Source organism: Scyliorhinus canicula, chromosome 7 (assembly GCF_902713615.1).
Source record: "Scyliorhinus canicula chromosome 7, sScyCan1.1, whole genome shotgun sequence".
Taxonomy (NCBI): domain Eukaryota; kingdom Metazoa; phylum Chordata; class Chondrichthyes; order Carcharhiniformes; family Scyliorhinidae; genus Scyliorhinus; species Scyliorhinus canicula.
In genome coordinates this window covers 196,733,472-196,749,234 of record NC_052152.1, presented here as the reverse complement: position 1 = coordinate 196,749,234, position 15,763 = coordinate 196,733,472, and positions in this window count along the sequence as shown.

The following is a 15,763-nucleotide window of genomic DNA, read 5'->3' as shown; positions in this document are numbered from 1 at the left end:
GTGCAGAGGAGGTTCCCCAGGATGTTGCCTGGTATGGAGGGTGCTAGCTATGAAGAAAGGTTGAGTAGATTAGGATTGTTTTCATTGGAAAGACGGAGGTTGAGGGGAGACCTGATTGAGGTCTACAAAATTATGAGAGGTATGGACAGGGTGGATAGCAACAAGCTTTTTCCAAGAGTGGGGGTGTCAATTACAAGGGGTCACGATTTCAAGGTGAGAGGGGAAAAGTTTAAGGGTGATGTGCGGGGAAAAGTTTAAGGGTGATGTGCGTGGAAAGTTTTTTACGCAGAGGGTGGTGAGTGCCTGGAATGCTTTTCCAGCGGAGGTGGTAGAGGCGGGTACGATAGCGTCATTTAAGATTCATCTGGACAGATATATGAACGGGTGGGGAACAGAGAGAAGTAGACCTTGGAAAATAGGCAACAGGTTTAGATAAAGGATCTGGATCGGCGCAGGCTGGGAGGGCCGAAGGGCCTGTTCCTGTGCTGTAATTTTCTTTGTTTTTTGTTCTATGTCTTTTGAAAATCTAAATACACTGCATCTACTGGTATCCCTTTATCCACCCCTGCTTGTTGCATCTTCAACAAATTCTAATAAATTTGCCAAACACCATTTACCTTTCACAAAACCATGTTGACTCTTCCTGGTTATCTTATGATTTTCTAAACGTCTTGCTACTACTTCCTTCATAACTGTTCTCCAACCCCTTCTTGATCCAGAAATGGATTGGATTGGTTTTTGAGTCTTATTGTATCCATTTCAATGGTTTTTCAATGGAAATGCATTACCAATGTCTTATTCCATTGGTTAATTTGTCTCATTTATAATTTAATCAAAGTGGAAAAATTTGCCAACTTGCTTCATGATCTTGCAAACATAAATAGGCACCTCAGAATTTCTCTTCCAAAGCAAATAAACCCAAGCTACTTCACCGTTTCAAATATTTTAAAGTTCCTGATTCCTGGAATTATCTTTTGTTGCTCACCTGCCTGTACTCTCCAGATTGGAACCCAGTTCTGAAAATAGGAATGGAGATAATATTATCCATATGTACAGAACAGAGAGGCATTGATGAACTTTATAGACAGTGCCCTGTTGGCTAGTGTGTTGCATTGCTGACTATGAACCGTTCAAAGATTCTAGAGTTTTACAATCACTACCTTCCCTTTGTATTTTACAAAGGTGGACATCACAGTAGCGTAGTGGTCAACACTGCTGCCTCACAGCACCAGGGACCCAGTAAAAAAAATTTAGAGTACTCAATTATGTTTTCCAATTAAGTGGCAATTTAGCGTGGCCAATCCACCTATCCTGCACATCTTTGGGTTGTGGGGGTGAAACCCACACAGACATGGGGAGAACGTGCAAACTCCACACGGACAGTGACCCAGGGCCAGGATTCGAACCCAGGTCCACAGCGCCGTAGGCAGCAATGCTAACCACTGTGTCACCGTGCTGCCCTCCAGATTCAATTCTGACCTTGGGTGAATGTCTGTTGGAGTTTGCATGTTCTCTCTGTGTCTGCGTGGGTTTCCTCCGGGTGCTCCGGTTTCCTCGAAAGACGGGCAGGTTAGGTGGATTGGCTGTGATAAAATTGGCCAGGAGTCCAAAGTGGTGCAGGTTAGGTGGGGTTACGGGGATAGGGTGGGGGGAATGGGTCTAGGGAGGGTGTTCTTTCAGAGGGTCGGTGTAGACCCGATGGGCTGAATGGCCTTCTGCACTGTACGGATTCTTTTCTATGGAAAAGGAAACGGTTGTGGCTGCCAATTCCGTGCCAAGGTGGCGAGATCCTTGCTGCAACACGTTTGGTAAAATCCGGCAGCTCCTGGGGTTCTCCTTGTGTTTCCACCTTTTTCAGTTCATAAAGCAAAATACTGACAACACTGAAATAAAGAGAAAATACTGGAAAAACTTGGCAGCAAGTGTGAAGAGGGAACTAGAGTTAATGGGCAGAGGTTTCCTTGCTGAACAGGGTGGGTTCCAATGTGCATGGAATTTGAGCGACTCGGAAAATGATGCTGGGGCCTCAATGGCATCCTCCCTTTTCCAGCTTTCCCTGGAGCGGGTTCCAAATAGTCCCTGTTTAACTGGTGAGAAAACATTTGAGGTCATTGAAAAGATAAATAGGAGTCCTTTTAGCCACAAGATCCTTTTTCTCCAACTGTGCTTGTGTCCACGTCTCGCTGAGACGAGTGCGCAGCAGAAATCATTATTTTTTTCAGTGAAACTGACAAGCTGGGAAGGCTTTTAGCAGTTACGCCAAAGAGCTGCAGCCAATGCCAGGTGAGAGACTGCTGTTCAGACCATTTCTTCTCTCGGGGTGCCTTCGCTGCTGGACGAGTGGTTGCCAACTTCTTGGAAGGCACTCCATCTGTCAAGCACTCCCCTGCGGTCCGCCTTCGCAGTTTCTCCGTCAACCACTGAGGAACAAGAGCAGAAGGCGTACAACCAGCAAGAGCAGGAGCTGCAGCAGCGTAGCTGCCGTCTCCTCGGCTGCGAGCCCCTCCACTTGGTAGAGGGTCTGGGCACAGAGATCCAAATGGAAGCAGGTGCCACTCATGAGACAGCAGCCAGAGGCTGAGGATCAACTCTCTTAGCATCTCTGAGTACCAGTGCCTCAGGAGGCTAGGGCTCTCATGCAGGTCGAGGCTGACATCTGTAGTCTCCTGGAACAAGACCTCCTTCCCAGAGGAGCAGATGGGTACACGTTTCGACGGCCAACAAGGTACCCGTCACTGGAGGTTCCCTCCACACCCTCTGCTCACCTTCACTCTGCTTCTCATCAGGTTGTGCGTTCTCTTCTGCACGGAGAAAAATCAGAGGGTTGAATGTCCATAATGACCTCTAATGCGAGGAGGGGAGGGTGTCATTTGTGAAGGATGACTGTGAGGCTTAGGTGCAAAAGGACTGTGGGTTCAAGTCTTGGCTATTCCGATGGGAATGTGAGGTTCTGACCAAGAATCAGGGGAGCTGCAAGGTGTGTTGTCCTGAGGAATGCCCTGCGGGAGAATGCTGGACAAATTAGAATTATGGAGCTCACCTTGTTGTGCTGTCTCTTGGTTGGAGGGAGCATGCTGCTGCTGGATAGCCTGCTTGGTTAGCCAGGTTGTCCTCTTCCTCCTATTCTTGGGAGAGCCCACCTCACTGCAGGAAGGCACCCAGGGAAGAGTGGGAGAGCCAGGAACTAGCCTTGCCAGGTCTCCCCCCACCTACTGTGGTTGTTGCAACCTCAAAGATCCAATTGCTGGTGGGCCATTGTGACCCGTGCGATGGCTCCTTCAGTTAGAAATCCTCCTACGACAGAATGGACACATTAATTCTCCCTAATCGGCTGGAGAACTCGGATGTGGGTTGTCAATTGGCTTGGGAAAGAGCAACTGCCAGATGCACAAATCAAGAGGGCCAGGTAGCTGATCTCAAACGGTCCTGCCACCTCAGCAGAGGTCAATATTTCAGGTTTGTAATCTGGAAGAGGTTAAGAGATTGAGCTGTTCATATGCAAACACGGAGCCTGGTGGGAAACAGGGGGAGGGGAGGAAGGAACAAAATGGTCTTTCAGGTTGTCAGCTGACGAGAATGTTGTTGATATCAACAAATTACAAAAGAGAAATAAACAACACCGGTAACTGAGGAATGGCAGTTCCACAGCGTTGATGTCATCTCTCTGATACAAGTTTATCCAGAGTTTAATCTCTTCGCTCTCTCAGTTTACATGATTAGATCTACTTCCAGTTTAGGTTGGATCAAGTTATCACAATGAACAGTCAAGTGCTAATCTGTTAAACACAAACGTCTTTGTGTGTAATCCACCGAGGGGATGGAACCTGAACTGTTTTGTAGAAAGACTCTGTATTCGAATGTGTCCGACATATTTTTGAAGTACAGCCATGGCCATGTGGAAAGATACATCAGTTAAATTTCAGCCAGAGCCACCTCACAAGCACTAATGCGATGACAAGTCATGTGCAGGTTCTGTTGTCAATGGTTTGCAGACGCACATTGCACAGGGGAACATTTTTCTTCTTGTTTGACAAGTACTTATGGAGGATCTTTTCCATCCAACGGAATGAGTTTACCATCTCTCTCCATAAAGCACCACGGGTTTCAGTCTGGCATGGGACTTGAACCAATACTCTGAAGCAAGATGGTTACCAGCTGAACCATGGGCACGTTGGGCTGATCATTAACCATATAGCCTTTCAAAGTAGCAATGGCATTAATTGCCTTTGCCAACAATGTGTCACTTATGGTTTCACTCTATTTTACTTTTTGTAACTGCAATGCACAAAAGCCATTCGCTTTGGAAGAGATCCAATTAAAGCTAACACACAACCGACCAGATAGATGGGGACCACAGACACGAGAACAGGGAAACACAGAAACATAAAGAGAGTGAACTAGTGGTAGACAGAAAATCAGAGATAACACAGATTGAAAGTGGACCCGGGATATAAAACAGCACAAGAAAGAGCGAGACTGCGAACGGAGCCAGGAGGATAAAAAGAGCATGAGAAAAAGTGAGACTGAGTGTCTTGTTTTAGCTTGAAGTTTGGAACTCCTGAGGTGATGTCACATTTCAAATGTGATGCAGGACAAGTGAAAGCAGCTGAGTAGGTGCATACGGCCAGATAGGTATTTACTACTTCGTTCACTTATACTATGTCTATATTTTGTGGTCTATAGTTTGTAAGGGCTATATCTGTAGTTAGGCACCAAGGAAGAAGGACCCTGGAGTAATTGATATTATTTGATTTTAAGTATCTTCCAAAAGGTTTAATTTAAAGGGGTAAGTCATGGCAGGAGAGTTCAAAGCCATGGTGTACTCATCCTGCATTGTGTGGGAAGCCAGAAACATTTCCAATGACTGGGACCAGCAAACTTGCAGGAGGTGACCCAAGCTGCAGCTCCTAGAAGTCTGAGTTTCAGAGCTGGAGCAGCGGCCAGAACATTGTGAAGCCACCGCAAGGCGGAGAGCGTGATGGATAGCACGTATAGACAGGTGCTCATACCGCAGGACTCCACAGACAGGAAGGAAGTAGGTGAGCGCCAGGCTGAACAAGAGGACTAGGCAGGCAGTGCAGGAATTTCCTATGGCCAAATCCCCTGCAAAAGATTCCCCACTGTTGGCCTCTCAGAGGAAAACAGCAACAGCGACACGGCGGCACAGTGGTTAGCACAGGTACCTCACAGCGCCAGAGACCGAGGATCAATTTGAACCTTGGGTGACTCTGTTGAGTTTGCACGTTCTCCCCGTGTCTGCGTGGGTTTCCTCCGGGTCATCTGGTTTCCTCCAACAGTCCAAAGATGTGCAGGTTGGCTGGATTGGCCATGATAAATTGCTCTGTAGTGTCCAAAGGTTAGGTGGGACTATTGGGCTATAGGGATGGGGCAGGAGAGTTGGCCTCGGTGGGTCGGTGCAGACACAATGAGTGAATGGCCTCCTTCTGCACTGTAGGGATTCTAAATACGCAGCACCACGGTTGACTCTGCTGCACAGGAGAGGAGTAAGAAGTGTGGGAATGCAATCGTTATAGGGGATTCAATTGTAAGGGGAATGGATAAGCACTTCTGTGGCCACAAACGAGACTCCAGGATGGTCTGTTGACTCCCTGGTGCGAGGGTCAAGGACATCTCAGAGCGGCTACAGGACAGTTTCGAGGGGGGAGGGTGAACAGCCAGTGCTTGTGGTACACATTGGTACGAACGGGAATACAGGGAGTCAGGAAGTAAGTTGAAAAACAGCACTTCAAAGGAAGTGATCACAGAATTACTACCAGTGCCGCGTGCTCATCAGAACAGAAATATCAGATGAAAGCTTGGCTGAAGGGAGGGTATCCTCCCTTCCTGGATATAACCAAGATATATCCCAATTCCTGGGATATTGGGACCGTTACTGCTGGAGGTGGGACCGGTACAAACTGAATGGGTTACACGTAGGCAGGACGAGGAGTGGGAATATTTTCCGGAATAGTTGGAGAGGGTTTAAACTAAAAAGGCAGAGGTTTGGGAACTTATGCAAGGAGTCAGAGTTGGGGGAACACAAGGACACGAACAAAAGTCAAAAAGGGGAATAAGAAGAGTGATAAGCAGAGAAATCATGGGCTAGAATCAAACAGGGCCACAGTCAAAAATAATGGGAATTAGACAAGGAATGTTAAAAAGACAAGCTGAAGGATTTGTGCCTGAACATGCGGAGCATTCTCAATAAGGCGGATAAATGAATCGCGCAACTAGATGTAGCTGGGTATTTCTAGTCAGAATTACAGGGACATGGCTGCAGGTTGACCAGGAATGGGAATTAAACAAGCAGGGGTATTCAGTATTTAGGAAGGAGAGGCAAAAAAGAAAATGCGGCGGTGTTGCGTGCTGGTTGAAGGGGAAATTAATGCAATAGTGAGGAAGGATATGAACTCCGACGATGTGGAATCTGTATGGATGGAGCTGAGAAACGCCAAGGGGCCAGAAATGTCAGTGGGGATTGTATGTGTAACCCCAAACTGTAGTGATGATGTGGACTTGGCATGTTCAGGAAATTAGAGGTGCATGTGATAAAGGAACATCTGTAATTATGCGTGACTTACTCTGCATGTAGATTGGGCGTACGGTAGAGGAGGAATTCCTGAAGTGTATACGGGATGGTTTTCTGGACCAATACATTGAGGAACCAATTAGAAAACAGACCACCCTTGACTGGGTACTGTGTAACGAGAATGGAATCATTGGTAATCTAGTTAGCGACGGAAGGCGGGAAATGTGTCATTATAAAGCTGCCTAGAGTGTAGGCGGAGGAGGGGGAAGGAGGAAGAGGTACAAGTGTAGAGAAGGCAGCAGGTGTGCTGCCTCTGGCCGCTGCCTCTGTCTCTCCTCTCGACCTGCGTGTTTTCATCCACTCGTTTACATTTATTTTCTGTTGGTGGAGAACCGCATCCCTATTCAGGCAGAGGTGCATATTTCTTTCAGCTTTTTGCCTTGTTGTTTTGTCAGGTCTACCCAAAGGGGCTGGTTTAGCACAGGGCTAAATGGCTGGCTTTGAAAGCAGACCAGCAGCACGGTTCAATTCCCGTACCAGCCTCCCCGAACAGGCGCCAGAATGTGGCGACTAGGGGCTTTTCACAGTAACTTCATTGAAGCCTACTCGTGACAATAAGCGATTTTCATTTCAATCCGACGGACTTGAGAAGATTGGTTCGGTGCACCTGAGCTTTTTGTTTGTTGTTTTGCACCCTGTTTCTGTTTTGTTTTGTTTTTTCCTGAAGTTTACCAAGGTTTTGTCTCCTTAACCTCAACAATCTCGCTCTGGGTTCCTGCCCTAAGTTTTTAACTCTCTCGACTTCCTTGGCCAGAAAAAAAATCATCAACTGACTGATTTCCTTTATATATTTTCTGTGCATTGACACTGCGTAAAGGCAGTGAATGTTGCTGCATGGAGGTGGTCTCGTACGCTTTCCACGGCTTTTTTAAAAAAACTTCTATGAGCGTATTATCATTTTTTTTACAGAAAATGCAACAAACTTTCAAAGCACAACTGGTACAGTACAGAACAAATATTTCTGCGGATGTAAGAACAGAGAAAGCCAGGATACAATTAGAGCAACAGCTCTTAAGAAATATTGCCTCTATTTATGGATCGGATCACTCAGAAAATTGGGGGGGGTGGGGGGAGAGGGTAAGGCCATATAAACATGATAGAATAACACCTCAAAATGGACACCTCTATGTACAGCCAGATCACGACTTGCAGTACGTCGCATGGAAAACCTTGCAGAAGCAGGTCAGACAAAGTGGAACCTATAAATTTGAGGGTAGGAGGTCCCACACTTTATGGAATGTATCCAACTTAGAACGGATCACAGGCGTCAGGAATTCCATTGGGTTACATTCCATGACTATTTTATGCTGGTTTTGAATTGAAGGATGCTTGTCATTGATCCAGGAGCAGAGGATGTTTATGAGCTGCAAAAGCTATGATGCTGTACAGTCTTTTATATTTATGCCAAGAATTCTCCAACCTGGAAGACCCAGAATTAGGAACAAAGGATCAAATTCTAATGCCTTGTCAAATATCCTCTCCAGCACCTTAACTACACCGGACTAATAGCATTGAATCTTGCCACAGGTCCATATGCAGTGTATATATCACACTCGACTACCAGGCACCTTAGGCACATCAGAGCTGAAGCAGGATCGAACCTGTGTCTCAGACTCACTGTGATATGCAAGTGGTGCAGCATCTTGAACAGAGTCTCCTTCATTCTATTGCACACAGAAACGTTATTGGCAGGGTAGCACAGTGACGCAGTGGTTAGCACTGATGCCTCACAGCGCCAAGGTCCTAGGTTCAATCCTGGATCTGGGTCACTGTCCGTGTGGAGTTTGCACATTCTCCCCGTGTTTGCTTGGGTTTCGTCCCCACAACCCAAAGTAGAATCCAAATAGCAGCTTCATATGGAAGGTAAATGATACCAGCCACTGCAGGTATTGAAGTTGATAGAGTGCCAATCTACTCTTCTTTCCTTGCTTCATTCAAACAATTACTACATATAAATATTGTCTGACTCTCTCTTTGAAAACCAGACACGGACAGACAGAAAACCAAAAAATAGGGGATAAAAATCAAGCACATCTGTGGTAAAGACCATGTTATTGTGGGTGTCCAGTCCTGAAGTTAAGACTAAAGCAACTGGAGAGTAAGCTTGCAGAGAACATAAAGCTGACTGTAAACACTTCTATAGGTATGTGAAGCAAAAAAAAATGGTTAAGAGCCTTACAGTCAGAAATAGGGGAAATTATAATGGGGGAACAAAGAAATGGCTGAGCAATTAAATAGATATTTTGGTTCTGTCTTAACAAATGAAGACAAATAAAATACGAGAAATGTTGGGGAACACATGGTTTAGTAAGAGAGAGGAACTAAAGGAAATCAGTGTTAGTAGGGAAATGGGAAATTAATGGGATTGAAGGCTGATAAATTCCGAGAGACTGATAATCTACACCCCAGAGTACATAAGGAAGTGGCCCTAGAAATAATGGATGCAGTGGTGGTTGATGTTATGACCCTCGCACAGGCCAAGAGCTATGTTGTATCCTGTTCCCCTCCTACATCATGAAATGTGTACTCCCTGGGCAATTAAGGGTGTGGAGCCAACCCCTGACTGGGAGGAGCTTCACAGTATATAAACCCCGGCCTGGGTGCAGGTCGCTATCGGACGTTCGCCGCAATCTGGACCGGTCTCCAGATGTTTGAACTTTGAGACATGGGAGCCAGGTTGGCTACTTACACCAGTGAACCTTTGGCCATAGAGGGCACCATCCATGTGACCGTGGTGTGCAGAGACCAATTGGCGTGTTTACCATTGGTTGTGGTCCGTGGCAACAGGCCGAGCTTGCTGGGCCCCAATTGGCTACATTGCCTGTGGTTGGATTGGCAGCGCGCCTGTCATGTGCAACCCCCTGGGCCAGAAGGAGTGCTGGGTAATTTCTCATGAGTCTTTTCTGAGGACCTCGGTACCATAGAAAGGACAATGGCCACGATCAGCGTGGATGGGAATGCTCAGTGGCCGTTATTTTCCAACCTGCCCAGTACCAAACTTACTGCGGCCCAAAGTTGACCTTGAGCTGGACCGGTTGGAACATTTGGGCATCCCCGTCCACTTCGCAGATTGGGCCATGCTTGTGGTCCCGGTATTGAAGCCTGATGGTTCTATACGTCTCTGTTGAGACCATAAAATGACTGTCAACCGGGTATCCCGCTTCGATCCTTACCCGGTCCCTCGTATCAAGGACTTGTATGTGAATCTCAGCAAGGGCAAAACATTTATGAAACTTGATATGAGCCACGCATATCTGTAGCTGGTCTTGGATCTGAGTTCCTGGAAATTCATCACTAGTAACACCTACAGGGGGCTGTACGAACCGCTTGTGGTTTGGGGTTTCCTCTGCCTTCCAGCATGTTCTGGAAAATATTTCACAGGGTTCACCTATGTTGTGTACCTCGATAACGTCCCCATTACCGGCACGCCCCCAGGAGAAGCATATGGAGAATCTGGCCGAAGTTCTCGGGAGCATTGAGCAGGCCGGCATCTGCCTCTGTCGGGACAAATGTGGATTTCATGCCTCAGAAGTCACTTACTTGGGCTACTGGGTGGACGGTCACATCCTCCATTCAGTAGAGGACAAGGTGCGGGCGATCCGACAGGCCCCCATCCCTCGTGACCCGACGGAGCTCCGCTCTTTCCTTGAGCTCGTCAACTATTACGGCAAGTTTATACCCAACATGGCCACATCAGTGAACCCGCCCCACCATCTCTTGAAAAAGGGACACCAATGGGACTGCGCCTCTCGCAACAGAAGGCGTACAGATTAAGCGATGACTGTCGTCCAAGGAACTGCTGATGCACTGTGACCCGTTGAAGCCGGTGCTCCTGGCCTGCAATGCCTCACCTTACAGCATTGGGGCGGTTCTAACACACCAGATGCCCAAAGGCTCAGAACGGCCTATAATCTGTACATCTCCTACGCTCGCTGATGCCGAATAGAATTATGCACAAGTCAAGAAGAAATGCTTGGCCGTCATGTTTGCAGTATATTTACGGGCTCGCCTTTACAATTTATACGGATCACAAGATCTTACTGGGATTATTTAAAGCAGATCGGGTAATCCCTCCAATCACATCCGCCCGGGTCCAACAGTGGGCTTTGCTCCTAGTGGCCCACGAGTATACCCTGGAACAAGAGATGTAAAGGCTATCGGCTGTTCCGAGTCTTTGGGTTATCCCTGGAACCGGCGTCTTCGGATGGTCCCGGCTGGGACTGGATGTACTGCCCACTACGTTGCAGCCTTGCATTTCTTTACTCCAACTCAGTAAGATCCTATTGGCAGTAAAGAGATAAACAACCAGATAAATCTAATGATTACAGTTGAGGGATCAATATTTTTCAGGACAGTGGCAACACTCTGCTTGCTCTTGTTGAAAAGGTATGGAATCTCTGACATCCACCCGAGGGTGAAGATTCTCAGCTGAAAGTCTCATTCAAAGGCTGACACCTCAGAACGGTGCAGCATTCTGCTGAAATATCAATGTCAGTTTATATGCTCAAGTCTCTGGAGTTAAGCTTGAACTACTTGGAGGCGAGTACAGGCACGTTATTGTTAATCTACCCCTAGATTTACACCGGAGCTGGTGAAGATGGTGACTTGAGCCCACCGACCAGGTCAGTGCAAATCTTTGCACAGCTGATGCACTTTTGGAGGGTTCCTCCTGAAAGCAATCACTGTTCCTACCTAAATTCTCACCTAATCCAGAGTGAATGTTTCTTCATCAATAAGGTACTTGATGCCCTCACGCCTTAGTAATAGAGTATTTCAAGGAAAAAGGCAGTTACAAGGAACCTTCCTGTGATACTTTGCTACAATATATCTATGATATTTGCGACACATCTCAATACCAAAATTAACTTGTGCGTAAGTTAGATAGTATATTAAACTCGAATGGAATATGAAGTTTTTGCTGCACACATTCCAGAATAGGCCACATACTCGGGAAAACTTGGCCAAATGGAGACTAGATTACATATAGCTTTGGATGCATTGGTAGGGCAGGGAAAGGTCACTGGATGGGAAAAGCTCTTCAGCATGCCAAAGTGACTTCCTGCATTAATGGAAAATTATTTAATTTGAAGGTAAACGTTTCGCCAACCCAGATATGATGGTGTGCACTTCGGACTTAATCACAAGAGTATGGAGCATTGCATTTCCATTATCCTTATTGATAGGAATGTACCAGACAACCTAGAACCAATTCTAGATGAATAAAAAGCAAAAATGCTGGAAATACACAGCAGGTCAGGCACAATGTGTAAAGACAGAAATAGTTAACCCTTTGGGCCGAAGACCTGTCAGAACTAGAAGTTAGAGATGTCAACAGTTTTGCAGCAGATATGGAGGCACAGGAAAGAGTGGAGCGAGGGGAGCTGAGAAAAGAACAAAAGAGATAAGGTGGAAAGTAGGAATGATTAATGACAAAAAAGGATGATGGTGGAAGGCAAAAGAAGGTGGAAATAAGACAAATAAAGAAACAAAGGACAGTTCTGGAGGTGAGTTACTGAAAACAATGTTCAATCCAGAAGACTACTTAATCAAAAGATGAACGTCATTGGAATTATGTAGGGGGCTGAAGGCAGAGATCAGAGGTGTGGGAGAGTTAAAATAACAAGTGATTGAAGCTCAGGGTTGTGCTCAGAAATTAAATAGAGTTGTTCAGCAAAGTGATCAGCCCATCCCAATTTGGTCTTCCCAATCTAATCATAGAATATACAGTGCAGAAGGAGGCCATTTGGCCCATCGGGTCTGCACCGGCCCTTGGAAAAAGCACCCCATTTAAGCCCACACGTCCAACCTATCCCCGTAACCCAGTGACCCCACCTAACCTTTTTTGGGCACTAAGGGGCAATTTAGCATGGCCAATCCACCTAACTTGCACATCTTTGGACTGTGGGAGGAAACTGGAGCACCCACAGACACTGGAGCACGCAGCCACAGGGAGAACGTGCAGACTCCACACAGTGATCCAAGCCAGGAATCAAACCTGGGAACCTGGAGCTGTGAAGCAACTGTGCTAACCACTGCTCTACCACGCTGCTCCAATGTAGAGACCACTCTGTGCACAGAAAGTACAGTATATTAAATTGAAACTACTACAAGTAAGTCACTTTCACCTGGAAGGAATATTTGGGACCTTGGACATTTGGAAGGGAGATGAAAAGGTAGGTGTTGCATCTTCAACACTTGCATAGGAAGGATAGTGGATTTTGGGGTGATGGAAGAGTGAACCAGGGTGCTGTGTAGGGAAGGATCCATCTGGTTTCCCGGGAGAGCAGGGGACGAGGTATGAAAGAAAAGAAAATTGCTTGTCACGAGTAGGCTTCAATTAAGTTACTGTGAAAAGCCCCTAATCGCCACATTCCGGCGCCTGTTCAGGGAGGCTGGCACGGGAATTGAACCGTGCTGCTGGCCTGCCTTAAAAGCCAGTGATTTAGCCCTGTGCTAAACCAGCCCCTAATGTGATGATGGCATCAAGCTAGAGGGGCCAGTAATGGCAGAGGTGACTTGTAATTATGGAGGCTGATAAGGTGCAAGGTGGGGTTGGATTATGAAGGGAGGTTGAGTAGTCTGGGACTGTACTCGTTGGAATTTAGAAGGATGAGGGGGGACCTTATAGAAACATATAAAATTATGAAGGGAATAGATAGGATAGATGCGGGCAGGTTGTTTCCTCTGGCGGGTGAAAACAGAACTAGGGGACCTAGCCTCAAAATAAGGGGAAGTAGATTTAGGACTGAGTTTAGGAGGAACTTCTTCACCCAAAGGGTTGTGAATCTGTGGAATTCATTGCCCAGTGAAGCAGTTGAGGCTCCTTCACTAAATGTTTTTAAGGTAAAGATAGTTTTTTGAAGAATAAAGGGATTAAGGGTTATGGTGTTCGGGCCGGAAAGTGAAGCTGAGTCCACAAAAGATCAGCCATGATCTCATTGAATGGCGGAGCAGGCTCGAGGGGCCAGATGGCCTACTCCTTCTCCTAGTTCTTATGAACCTATTGTCTTTCTAGAACAAAGGTGAACGTATCAAGGCAAAAAAGTGAGGTTGGACAGTTAAGATGGAAGCTCTGTCAACCAAAGTGAAGTGAAATCCTTGATTAGAAGGTGTCTATTCAGCCAATCAAGTCCATGCCAGCTCCCTGTGGAACAAGTTAATACCTCTCATGGTCTCCTACCAGTCCCTGCAAGTTGATTTCCTTCAATTTCCTTTTGAAATCACAATAAAAAAGCTCTTCCTCATATTTCCCCTGATCTCTTGCCCAAAGTCTTAAATCTGTTCCCCCCCAGATATAGAATCGCAGTGCAAAAGTAGGCCATTTGGCCCATAGAGCCTGCACCGACACTCCGAAAGAGCACCCTACCTAGATCCTATCCCCATAACCCCACCTAACCTTTGGATATGAAGGGGCAATTTAACATGGCCAATCCGTCTAACCTGCACATCTTTGGATTGTGGAAGGAAACTGGAGCACCCAGAGGAAACCCACACGGACACAGGGCGAACGTGCAAGGTTGGAATTGACCCCGGGAGCCTGGCACTGTAAGGAGGCAATGCTAACCACTGTGCTCTCCTTGTATAATCAGCAGGTGGGAAGTTACCCTATCTAAGCCTGTCATAATGATCTACACCTCTAACAAAATCTCCCCTAATCGCCTTTGCTCCAAGAACAACCCTAGCCTAACCTTAACTAAATGAACCTCCAGCAGAACCATTCTGATAAATTGCCTCTGCACCCTCTCAAGAATCTTCACATCTTTCCTGAAGTATTGTGACCAGAACTGAGTGCAGTACTCAAGCTGGGACTAACCAGAGCTTTGTATATGCTCGGAAAAGCTTCCCTACTTTTGCACTCGTTAAATTTATGAAGCCCAAGGTCCCATATACTTTGCTAACCACCTTCTCAATACGTCCTCCCACCTTCAGAGATCAATGCACATTCACCTCCAGGTGGCTCTATTCCCTTTTAGAACTGTGCCATTGAGTTTATATTGCCTTTCTTTTCTGCCAAATATTGTCTGTATTCAATTCCGTCTGCCACTTATCTACCCACTCTGCTAGTCTACATCCAGCAGAAGGGAATTTGCATCATCCTCACCGTTTGCCATTCCAAGTTTGGTAACATTGACAAATTTTGAAATAACACACCCATATTTCAAGATCCTTGAGAAACACCACTAGGGAAGCGTGAAAAATTAAGGCAAGGCCATCCTTTAACTCCACCTCCGCTTCGTTTAGGAAGCTGGGATGCAGGCCATCAGGACCTAGTCATTTATCTAGCCCAAGCATAGTTTATGAAAATTTAAGTCCGTGGAAGGTGACATGGTCAGAAACTCCTGTTTCACACAACCCTGCCAGGTTAATGTAAACCCTCCCAATAGAACTAGCAAATCACCCCTCAAGGGTAATGGTCCTGCCTCTACTTAGGTGCAACACGTCCAGCTTGTACAGATCCCATCCACCTGGTGGTTACCCATTCTCACTGTCTCTTCAATAGATGTGCTATGCATGAAACTATCATGCTCACAGATGCACCTGCATGATTAGAGAGGTTGTTCAAACTCCAAAACATGAAACTTAAGTTGCTGCAGCTTATGGCATGTCCTGCACATGTGGTTGTCTGGGATATCCTGAAGTGTCCTGACGTTCCAACGTGGAACAGGATGCGCACCCCACATGTCTGAGCTACCCTGCCACTTTTCTATTTATTAGACAAAGATTCACCAGCTGCTCATCAATCAAGTGCTTTTCTTTTGCTGAATTAACAATTTTAGAGGGAGGTTAATTGAAATGTGTTAACTCTTATTTCCTAAATACATAAAACTTTGATTTGATGAAAATTACAGAACCTTTTATTGTCACTATCCCATGCGAATTAATTTGAACGTTTTCCTGTAGATTTGATTAATTATTTGAATTATTAAATTGACCTTATTTTATGCTAATTCATTGATTTAGTCTTAAAGTTGATTTTATGAAAATGATATAAAAATTCCAGTCTTACCACTGTACTTACCCCACAGGACTGCTGTCCTGTGATGTCACTTCATGACATATCCCACTCGCCACTACTCCATTCATTACCAAAGCATTTTTTTTCTATTAGTATGAGGTGCGTGCTGAACAGTGGAAAAGCTATTCCATAACACTGGTCAATAATGTAAACCGAAC